Here is a 12247-nt window from a genome sequence, read left to right on the forward strand (position 1 = left end):
TAAATCTATACTTCAATGTTAGGATGTTGCTGGCTAGAGATAGACCCCAATCCTTCCTCCCCACCCCTACCCATCCCACCCCCACCTGAAAAAAAGCAAGCTCAGGTTACATCCTCATGGGATTGCCAAGAACACAGCAAGAAGCACTTGAGTGAGGCCTATGTATCATGGGTGATTCAAACACACAGCCATGACGCACAGATGAAAGGAAGACTTCTGGGAAACTCTTGTTGTAGACACTGTAACACATTGGAGCAGGTCAAGCCTCAAGAATGAGTGGGCACCATGGCTAGTGATTTTATTTTTCTTTCTTCCTTTTCTCTGGGTTGGATTGCTTTCCAGATGGGTGACAGCTATTGGGCACCCTATCGGTATGAAGAAAATTCCTTCGCAGCTAGAGATCACTCTCACCGACCCGCACCTGCCATCTAGTTTCCCTATATTAAAATGGGGAGGCGTGGAAATGTGAAATGCAAAACTCAATGACAAGTCTTCTGTATTTGAATAATGAATCCTGATGTGCATCTATTATTTTTTTCCTGGTTTCCCAATGTGCATGATATAAAATTAATGCAATACATATCAAATGCTATTGACTCTCAGCCAGACCAGATGGATTTGAGGAATGTGGTCTTTTTCTTTTCAATTCCCTGGCTCTTCCTTCTCTTCCTTCTCTTCCTTCTCTTTCTTTCTTTCTTTCTTTCTTTCTTTCTTTCTTTCTTTCTTTCTTTCTTTCTTTCTTTCTTTCTTTCTTTCTTTCTTCCTTCCTTCCTTTCTTCCTTTCTTCCTTTCTTTCTTTTTCTTTCTTCCATCCACTTCCACCCCTACCACCCCAGCCTCCTACCATCCTACGACTCTACTTCTTTTTCATTGTGGTTTTCAGCCGCAATGAAGATTATGCCAAAAGAAAAAAAAGTCCTGAGATAAAATAGAAGGTTCTAAAAGTGTGACTCACTTTAGGACTTAAGAAGACGCGGGAGTGTGAAGCTCGTTTTAGTTTTACTATCCAAACATTGTGACAACCTACCTTTCTATCAGTAAAACCTTTGTATTCCAAATAATTATAAATGTCTTATCTTGAAATTGGGTTGGACAGTGACGTGAAAAATCATGAGGTTCCAACTGAACCTTAAAGAGGGGAAAAAGAAAAATCACAGCAAAAAGACTGCAAGGGTGCTGGGCACCAGTGGCTCATGCCTATAATCCTAGAGGACTGAGGAGGCTGAGATTGGAGGATCACAGTTTGAAGCCAGCTCTAGCAGAAAACTCTGTGGAGACTCTCATCTCTAATTAACCACTGAAAAGCTAGGTGTGAAGCTGCGTCTCCAGTGGTAGTTTGCTAACCATGAGCACAAAAGCTCAGGGACAGTGCTCAGGACTTGAGTTCAAGCCCTAAAACTTGAATAAAAATAAAACAAAACAAAAAACCCAAGGAAACAAACAAAGAAACTCACTAAATATTATATAGGACTATGGAAACTATTTTTGTCTCATTCAATTTCTATGGTTTCAAACTGTTCTATAGCAAACATCCTCATTGTATAATTTGAAAGCTGAAGCATGACTTAAACTGAATGCAGTAACACAAACACATGTTTTTCTATGGATTTCAGTGAAGCACAGTTCTACTTTTTACTGAACACCTTATATGACTGGGAAAACAATTAAATCTTTACATTAATTTTAGGGCTTGAATTAAATTGAGTCCTGGGAGCCTATTAAAATTGTACAAGCAACTCCGGGCAAGCCTCTGATTTGAGAGCCATGCAGTAACACAGAGCAGCCCAAAGGACACTGGAATTTCTGGAACAAGGAAATCCTATTTATTAGATGAGAATTTCTAGTCAAATACTTGGGTGGAGGGGGGGAAATCATCTTACCCTTCTGGATGTGTTATCTGTTCCTCTAAAGCAGGATGATTAGGACTTCCCTTCCACACACCTTTCTTAATTCTGTTTCTATGACCCACATCCGAAGTTTGCATTCATTTACAACATGGCTTCCTCTCCTGAGAAGGGGTTCCAGGTAACCCACAGGCAGTGGCCAGTAATTATTTTCCAGACTTTCCAACACTTGAAGCACCCCCTCCACCCGAGTGAGCCGTTTCCTGCACCTTAGTTGACTTCACACGAAAATGCTCTCACAGACTTGAGCAACAGCCAAGAGTTCAGACGATCCTAACCTGCCCAATGGCTTTTCACCAACGGTGGTCATTAGTCCTTGGTTAGGCTGTCTTTGGGGCGGGTCTGGCTTCCATTGAGTTTTTGGACACTCTGTGATTTGTAGATCAAACCCCAGTTAGAAAGATGGACTGCCACCCCCCCCCCCCACGGGCTCTGCTTCATGTCAACAGGGTACCGTTCATCAGACCTCATAGGCATCGGCTCTGGCTGCCATCCAGGCAGAAGCATGTCATGCCACGGCAGAAACACTCAGGGCCCCGTCTTTCATCCTCCTCCTTTGTAACTAAACAAATGGGGTAAAAGTCTTGCCCTGTTTCCAGATAACAAGAAGTTTAAAGAGCTTGCCAGTGTTTCGTGCTCTAGACATGAAGCTGAAGGGGGACGGGGGAAGAGGGGACCCTAACGAGATGGTGGCTTCCCTTGAAGGTCCAAGGCCACTCTGCTAGCAAACCCAAGGGGGAACCAGTGTTTCTTGCTTCTTTGACATGCACAAAGAACTCTGCTCAAAACAGAAAGGTGATTTGGCTCAAAGAGTAGAGGGTAGAGTTCCCTAATTCTTCCCAACATGGCGTGTGTTTATGTGAAGAGGGGAGCATCATATTTTCTATAAAGGACTCAGAGAGTTCAGTACTTGCTCCTGGTGAGCAGCTATACGCAATCCTGCTGCCTTGTTGAGTCAGAAGCCACTAACAGCAGAGAAGCAAGTCAGCGGGGGCCAGTCTCACTCCTGAGATGGGAATGTCTTATCATTGTAGTGTGACACAAAATAATCTTCTTTGTGGTTTATTTTTTCCCAACCCTTTACAAATTTGAAATCCATTCTTAACTCACAGGCTGAGAGAACTCACCCATGGGTTAGAATGGATGCTAGGATCACACAGTTGACTACCTGGAATACAGAAGATAAACATTCAGGTTTGTTTATTAGAGCTTACCAAATGGCAGATGCTGCTTGGCTGTTTCTCCATTCTGGGACAGCTTTAGTACCATTTAACTATGATCTCCTGAATAAAGGCGTTTTTCTTTAGCTAGACACTTCGATTTTGTTATGTCATAAAAGCACATTCAATTTTGTAAACTCAAACCAGGCACCTGTGGCTCATGCCAGTCATCCCTAGCTACTGGGAGGCTGACATCCGAGGATCACGATTCGAAGCCAGCCCGGGCAGAAAAGTCCATGAGACTCTTATCTCCAATAAACTACTCAGAAAAAGCCAGAAGTAGCATTTTGCCTCAAGTGGTAGATCGCTAGCCTTGAGCACAAAGAAGCCCAGGGATAGCACCCAGGCCCAGAGTTCAAGCCCTAGGACCAGAAAAAAAAAAGAAAAAAGTAACCTCATTGAATTTAAAAGCATCATAATTGTGTGTGGAATCTGAACCAACTAAACGAGACTAACCAGACCAAACTAACTGCAGAGAACCATATCTTTCATGAATGTTAAAAAGTTGATTTAAAAAACTCTCTAATCATTAAAACAATGCTTTTTAAAGAATTTAAATGATTTACCCAGGTAATGAATACATGAATGCTAATTGAATCACTTTGAAAACCTTTTGGTATTGATGAAATAGGGTCTTTCTCTCTAATGTAAGTTGAAATCAATCAGAGAACATACAGAATTCTGCGTGTGCTCGTGTGTTGTATATACAAAGACTATAAATTAACATGGCAACAGCTTTTATGGAGATAGTGGTCTGAAAGCCTTTTTGAACATCTTGAATGCTTTGTAGGGAATGTACTGTTTTTCTAATTAGGGAACAGGAAAAAAATAAACTGATGTTGCAAGATTATCCTTTGCTCCCAACTTTTAACAGTGTGTCATGCAGGGAGACCCCCGTATCTCAGCATCCTGGACCAGAAATCATAAAATAATATGTGTTGATTCATTGACTGCCAGACAGTTTTGTGATAGCCTGAGAGATAACCTCCAGTGAGCTCATAAAAATAATTACCTGAAAGTTGTACAAATTCAGCAACTTTATGACATGCAAATAAAGAAAAGGAAGAGAGAAAGAAGGAGATAACACAGGATCTCATAAAAGGGACAGCAGTAACTATAGGTACCAGGAAATAATGGATGTTACTAACTTCTGTAAAATTTTGGCAGGTCAATAGAATTGAATGAGAAAGAGCCAATAACCCTCCCTCCCGCACTATTCAAAAGACAAACAAAGGACTAATTGCTATCCGGCGTCAACAATCTTATTTATATTTATGACCAAAGATTGCTTAAATGCTTCTATTTCTCTTCACTTATAAGTTTTCTTTTAATAATCTGGGTGCAGCCAAGCAATTAAGTTTTCATTCACAAAGACAATGTAATAGAAAAAGGATTCCCCCCCCCCCATACATTGTTCAATAGGTTGTTTTATTTCCAGAAAGCAGATTTTAACCTGCAGCCCATTGCATGGGTTTTTTTTTTAAACCATTTACCTATGTATTCCTAATATATTCTGGACACTAGCAAGAAGAGAGAAATGTAGTAGTCTAATTTTTACTTAATGAAAAACAAAAGAAAGCTCTCTGAAGGAGCTCCAAGAAGACTGTTACGTTAGAGTTATAGTGCTAAGTATTGGGTTTAAATTGATAGGAAAAGAAAGGAAGACAAGCATAGGAGAATAAAATAATTTCTGATTTTTCTGAAGTAAAATAAAAACATCCTAGACACTTCCTCCATTTTTTTTGGCTGAAAAACTTGTTACTGTAGTTTAGATTTTAGCGTGTGAGCCATTTTAAACGGAAAATGTTATTAGGAAGGTACCCGAGAAGGAAATTCTTAGATGCACCTTTCCTTTTCTATCTTTCTCTACTTCTACTTCTCTACTTCTAACCCAAAGAAACCTGATTCCCACATAAGTGAACTGACTAATAGATATGTGAGCAAGAAGACATTTCTTCAGTGTGGAACCCATTTCCATTTCCCCTTATCAAATACATTCACCAATTTATGTTCTTGGCTCTTTTCCACTGTCTGACAAGAATCGAGAGTATTCTGGGACTTTCTGAGCTCTCCCATCTCTTGGGAGGGTAACATCCTTTCTTGACAACTCAAATTGAGTCACCAGATGCCACCCACGTGGACTGCTGATTCTTTTTTCCAGTATGCTCTGGGTTAACCCCGAAGGGACTATGACCATAGACTTCACTTTTTACCCTAGCTTATGATCAAAAGATTGCTTCAGCACCCAAAACTCATGCCTGGGACACTCAGCAAAGCTGATAATAAATGAGAAATGCGGATGTGGAGGTGAATGGTACACTCCTTGTGCTGTGGAGGAGTTATTTGTCACTTCCTATGGCTTCAGCAAAACCAGTCAATCATAATCTGAAAATTGTAAAGAGTAAATTCCAGATGGAGAGAAAACTTACACTCAGATAAACTTTGATTTCACTGTCTTATTCTGATTCATAAGGTGGGTTTTTTTTTAGATTCATATTGTTTTTAGTTTTCGAAACACTAGGTTTGTATACATAATTTACTTTGGTTACAGAGGAATTGAGATTTATTTTAGCATAGTAATTTTTTCAGTGCTTTAAGCTTAAAATCACACACACACGTGTGCGTGTGCGCACACACACACACACACACACACACACACATGAAAGCAAGCCAATATATTTCATTTCACATTCAGCTTCTTCTCCGGCGTGCGGTGCTCCCCTCCCCAGCCCCACGTTTGTTTTTGTGTTTTTTGGTTTTTTCTTTAAATCCTTCTGCTCATGGACTCATATTGGAGAAGAGGCTTATCTTTGTGTTTTACAGCTCATTGCACACCAGGCACTGATACGCAAGCAACACCTCCCACTTTACCCATGAAAACCAGCTGAGCTGCTTTTGATCCTACTATTAAAGAAATGGATTTCTCCTAAGACTATTGATTCTTCCAGGATAGAGAAACAGAGCTCGCTTGTCTCTGCCACCCACTCAACTCAGACCTCCACCCAACGAGGCTGGGACCTGATAGAGAAACACAGACTACTGTAATTTGCTAAATTTCCAGCCAAGATAGAGTGTAGCTGAGTTCCTGCATGGCTGTGTCACCAGTTCAGGTACAAGGACAATTGTCCCTTGATATTTTGAATTTAGGCCTCCTCCCAGTGGCCTAAGGTTAGTTCCACATCAAACCTGACAAAATGACTATGAGTATCTGGTACCCTTATTTTGATGACTATGAACAGCAGTAGAAGCAATGCTATCCTGCAACAATATGATGGGCCATAGCTTGAATCTAATGAGCACTACCATGGTCAGGCACCTGCTAAACACTTTGTTAATACTAGCTAGATGAAATATTCAAAGCTATTCAATGTCTTGGTTACCATAAGCCTCCTCATTTTAATAGATGATAAAACTGAGGTATGGAAAGCTAAAGTCGTTGTAGCTTCTTCCAGGATCACATCTGTTCAGCAGGATTCAAACCCAGAACAACCATGCTGTCAAACCCAGGCTTTTCACTCTGATAACATCTCAGGCTATCTTTAAAGTGACCGAGAAAAGGAAGAGACTCTTGTCTCCATTTTTCACATTGAGGGTAAAGAGTTTGATTTCAAAACTAGTCAAGCCCACCAAGTGTGGAACTTGAGACTTTGCACTCTTTGCCAAGATTTTTTTTTGAACAGTCTATGTGGAATGTTGTACATTTCTGTAAACTCTGGGAGGTGTTGGCTTCCTGGGTCAGAAAGAAGGAAGTAAGCTGATTCCAAAATTCTAGCCCACTAATCACTGAGTCTAACTTGAGTGAGATCTGAGGAATCCACAAGTGAATTAAATTTAAGGACATGTGGATCATAACATCTACATCATAACAAAATACAGTAGAAACTACAGTCCCTTTGCCATATTGGCTTATGGTTTATTCCTGAGGCTAGGGTTCAGTACAAAAGGAGACAGGTACCCAAGTCAAAGATTAAGAAGAATGAACTCCAAGCCGGGCGCTGGTGGCTCATGCCTGACATCCTAGCTACGCAAGAGGCTGAGATCTGAGGATCATGATTCAAAGCCAGCCCGGGCAGGAGAGTCTGTGAGACTCTTATCTCCAATAAACCACTCAGAAAAAATAAAAGGAAGTGACGCAATGGCTCAAATGGTAGAGCGCTAGCCTTGAGCTAGAGAGCTGAGGGACAACGTGCAGGCCCAGAGTTCAAGTCCCGTGACCGACAAAAAAAAAAAGAATGCACTCCAGAGGAGCAGAGAATCACACACCAAGCTCAGGCTTATCCTGGAAACAATAAATTGACGTCATAGACTACAGAAGCCAGCTATGTCTTTACTCCTAGAATCAAAGATGGCTTAGGAGATCAGGCCCACAGAACCAGGCAAGAGATTTCTCTCCTGCGGTTGGCAGGGTATGAGGTTGTTCTTGAGCTCCAAGCTTGTGTGTTCCATAGGAGATAAGATAAGAATTTAGTGCCAATTGAGTTGAACTGCTGTATTTATTGCTCATGGGTTTCGAGGAGCTGAGCAATTCTTTGTTTGGTCTTCATGGTGCAGTTGGATATATACCACCTAATACTACAGTCTTAAAAATGGCCCAGTGAGTTCAATTACAAAAGCACACTTCTACTAATATATATATACACACACATACAGACACACATATGCACACGTGCATGTGCGCGCGCGCACACACACACACACACACACACACATATGAATCTCTTTTCCTTTGCTCAAATAGTTGGTAAAATTGTCATGGTACCATTGCACTCCTCCAGATATCAAAGAAGACTCAGTATAAATAGGAAACGTGAGTTAGCGTTTCAGATCTATTTTTGAGGGGAGACCAGTGATAAGTATTTATCTATTTATAGCACCTTAGAATTGCCCTTCCCAATGGAACCCTATAATGAAGGATCCGTAAGAAGCAGTGCCAATAAATGCCTCTAAGCAAATATGGTCCTGTGGAAGCAAGTAACTTTCTCCCCACTGATGTAACTAAATTTGATAGAGCAGCCACACTCTGCTTTGCACCCAGCAACAACTAGTTACATGATAAATGATCCCTTAACAACCTAATTAAGTCTTCCTGTTGCTTATAATAAATTATTAAACAGGTCAGAAGGCAGGTAGGATTGTTAAATTCTTAGACATATAACTCATTTATTGGGGAAGCTTAAGTTGGTATAAAGCAAACACGGTTTCCCTTTGGGCTGTAGTTTATGGTTTTACTTTGTATTCCAATCCCGACCTTCCGCCATTCTATGTGAAAATCCCCCTTTCCGTGTTCTTTAAAATATATTAGACAAGGTCGTATAAGTTTCTAGTCTCTCTCAGATATTAAAACTCAGTACTACCGTCTGACTGTGTCCCTCAAAGTTTATGTGTGGGAAGCTAAATTCTCACCATAGCTACCTTTAGTTATGTTCTAGGTTAATGCTATAGCTTGGTACAGAATTGGATAGTAATCTAGGATGAGGAGTGTAAAGGAAAGATTGTGATGCGGGAGAGGATGGCTGTATTGCGCTCACTTTTCATCAATAGAGGGCAGGGAGTTCAAGCGACTTGTCCAAGTGCACACGTTGAAAAATAGTCAAGCTGGGATTGGGAGGCAGATCTTTCTTTCCAACCCTACAGCTCTCTGCTCTATCATGACAACTCCGAGATAAATGTTCTCACTTAACTGTTCCAGTAAACACCCAGCCGGAGAACAAGAGGTCAGCTTCCTTCTCTCAAAAATACCCCCAAGGTCTAAAATTTATGTCTTCGAAGTCCTCGTGCTGCACCTTCGTTAACACTGGAGTGGGGGAAAGAAAATCCCTGTGGGCATGTGTCAAGGCCACGGGTCCTCCACAGACCAAACAGGCCCTTCCCCTCCAAATTCAAGTAGGCGTGCATGCATCAGCACCCCTCACAGCCTCCCTTTTGAAGTTCCTCTTGCCTGTCATGGCAGGACTGGAGTATGCTTACTTCTACCCAGCGCCTCATTAGGTCCCAAGGGCTCCGATTTCATCCATGGAGTTGTTTCAGTGAGCACTGGAATGACTTTCTAATGAGTCAACAAGTTTGAGGCTCTTTCTCCAGCACTCAGTCCCACGGTCCATTGCCCTTTTGTCTTCCATCATGGAATCGTGCCACAGGGAGTCTCTGGTCGGATATAGATACCTCAGCTTTTGAGTTGCTGGCCTCTAGCACTATGAGAAATAAATCCCACTGCTCTATCCATTACCCCAGGCATGGCATTCGTCAATAGCCCCTCAACCAAGCGGAGCTATTTTAGAACAGCCCGACTTTAAAAATGTACAATTGTATAACCAGTTGCAAACGGTTGCCTCCTCCCTTCTCCCAACTTCTGCAAACTAAGCCCCGTCAAGCTGGCTTGGAAAAGGGAGGCAAAGGTTTTCTTTATACTGGCATTCTTCTCCCTTTTGGTGGTCAAGCTCAGCTTACCTTCCTGGCCATGACTGGGAAGAACCAAAGTCACCTTGGGTTTCTGTGGTCTTCAATGGATCCTTCAGGTGTTGGAGAGGGGGTATCAGGTAAGAAGGTAAAAGAGAGAAAGGAGTTGTCCAAATCGCTAGAGCATCCAGGCTGGCACCATTTTTAGTGTCATCTGTTTAGTTTGTTTTTGTATAGATAGTGCTCATACATATTCATTCTCTCTGAGACAATAGAGCTGAACCCCCAAGAAGTGTCCAGATGTGTCCAGATGTTATTCAGTCTCTCTGCACTTGAGCCCTCTCACATCTCAGAGCTTCTTCACAGATTGTTGCAGGCAACTCTAAGTCCCCTGACTCCAGGGAGACGACACTTGGAGGAAGTGGCGCCATGTTTTTTTGTTTTTTCCTATAGTCTACATCATAGCCCCAGCTGGCCGTGCCTTCTGGATTCCTCTGGCCAATTTCCTGGTAGATATCTTACCCCTTGAGGAGCATTCCACCATTCCAATGGGCACTTCCTCTCCAAACTCACTAAGGTCACACAAAGCCTCTCTTTTATGCTCTCCTTCTCCTGTCATGAAAACAGCACAGCATGCTATGGCTTCTCAGTCCCAACTGGAGAACAAGAAGTCAGCTCTTCCTCTTTCTCAGAACTTCCTCCAAGGGTTAACTGCATTTTCCCAAAGGCCCCACTCTCCTCTTAAGTTAACGTGGGAGAAGAGGGGTGGAACTGTGGAGTGACTTGTCTTGAACCTACATTCCTCAGGGCTGTGGGACTGTTCTTACCATCTCTCTTCTATAGACAGAGAGTGAGGTACGACATGGCCAGAGATGGGGAGGGGTGGCAGGCCTCCATTCATGTCACCTGGAGGAAGTATCTGCCCCCACCTGTCAGTGTTTCCTTGTGTCCCAGAGTACATGGGACCTACATAATTCTTGCCTTCAGTTGCCTTGCGTTGTTTGTCTTTTTCTTCCAGGGATACATAAAATGTGAAGACCCCATTGTATATGCATGAGCCAAAATCATGATGAGTTTTGTTTGCAAAGGTCAAAGGGACACCATGTCATTTCCTCCCCCCCAGGTATTATATCATGTGTTATCTGAAAAAATACAATAAAACACCGATGAATTTAGAAATCAAAATCCATAACCAGAATGTTACAGTGGGTAAAAACACTTACCAAGTATCTCCTCACCAATTAGCAATGAGACTTTAACACTCGCCCTCCTTATCTGTGTGTGTGTGTGTGTGTGTGTGTGTGTGTGTGTATTCCAGTTCACATAACCCTTACCACCACATCCACATGTAACCTTTGATCTGTCCTTGTTTCTAATGGCTGAGATTGCCAAGCCCTAGAGAGAACAAATCCAATTAACAGGGTTGGATTTGCATCTTCTGCCTACCTTTCCCTTCTCATCCTCAGGTACCTTCTGCCTTTTGCGCCTCACTGGAACTAGGCTCGGTGCTGACAGGCTCTGACCTAGTGGTGGGTGGATGGAATAGTGGGTCAGCACTCTCTCTGACCCTTTGTTCCATAGTCTTGCTTCATAGCTGAGCAGCTAAATTTTGATTTAAACTTTTTTTTTTTCTCTCTCTCTCCCTCTCTCTCTCTCAGACAAGAATCAGTTCCTTACCTTGGAGCACGTCCCCCCTTGCTAATCTCATACATTTTAATTTCATTTGATAGTTGATGTTATACTCGGACTATAGAAGCTCCATTTGGTAGAGGTTCTGTCACAAATTGTTCTTTTGTACAACTGCCAAATATCCCAAGACTAAAAACATATTGAGGAGAGAGAAGGGGGGGTGGGAAAGAAGCAGCCAGATTTAAAAAGAAAAAACATTAAATGAAGGCAAAATTAGGGACGTGCTCGTAAAATCAGATTTGCTTGACACTTTTAGTCAATGCAAAAATAATTGTGGGAATATAAAAGGTTTTTTATGGTCAATTATTCGTGTCTTAGTAAGTATCTATAATCATAACCCCCTCAGAAGAGGTAATAATCCTCTACCAAGAGAAGTGAGACTTCCCCACAGAACTATAAGGAAGACAAAATGTTATCACATGAATACATAAAATATATTAATATTGAAATGCACTGGCTGTAAGAGCAGGTGGGTAGATATCTTTTTTTTTTCTTCCCACTCTGGAAAAAAAAATGTATATATTCGAGCCGACTTTATTGGGCAGCTAACATCCAATTGATCTGCATTATTCTTAGCTGGCCAGAGCCTGTGTACCTAAATGCCTTCGATAATAGCTATTACAGTATTTGGTAAAAAGCTTCCTCACCATCGGTAGCAATATGAAAAAAGTAGGAGGTGAAAAATAAAGGAGATTAAGATGACACCAGGAAGCTTTGAATGAGCTGTCATTTTGCATTTAGAGAGACAACCAGGCAAGTTAAAACAGAAGAAAAGGGAAAAAAAATAAATGTCCTTCCACTAGCTGTCCTTAAAGGTTTACAAACGAGCTGTTAACAGAAATGAGTTTCTCTTGGGCCTCAGACGGCATTTATTACGCTGGGAGAGAGAGAGGGGAGAGAGAAATAACAATAACAATGAAGAAGAAGAAGAAGAAGATGGAAAAGGAGGACAAATAATGCTTATTGGAAGGCAAAATGCTTCTCATCAGAAACATGATGAAACTGTACCAGAGGTGTCAGCCTTATGTTGACATGTTA

The sequence above is a fragment of the Dipodomys merriami genome, unplaced genomic scaffold (genome assembly GCF_024711535.1).
Source record: "Dipodomys merriami isolate MVZ:Mamm:240054 unplaced genomic scaffold, mDipMer1.0.p SCAF_33, whole genome shotgun sequence".
In the NCBI taxonomy this organism is placed as follows: domain Eukaryota; kingdom Metazoa; phylum Chordata; class Mammalia; order Rodentia; family Heteromyidae; genus Dipodomys; species Dipodomys merriami.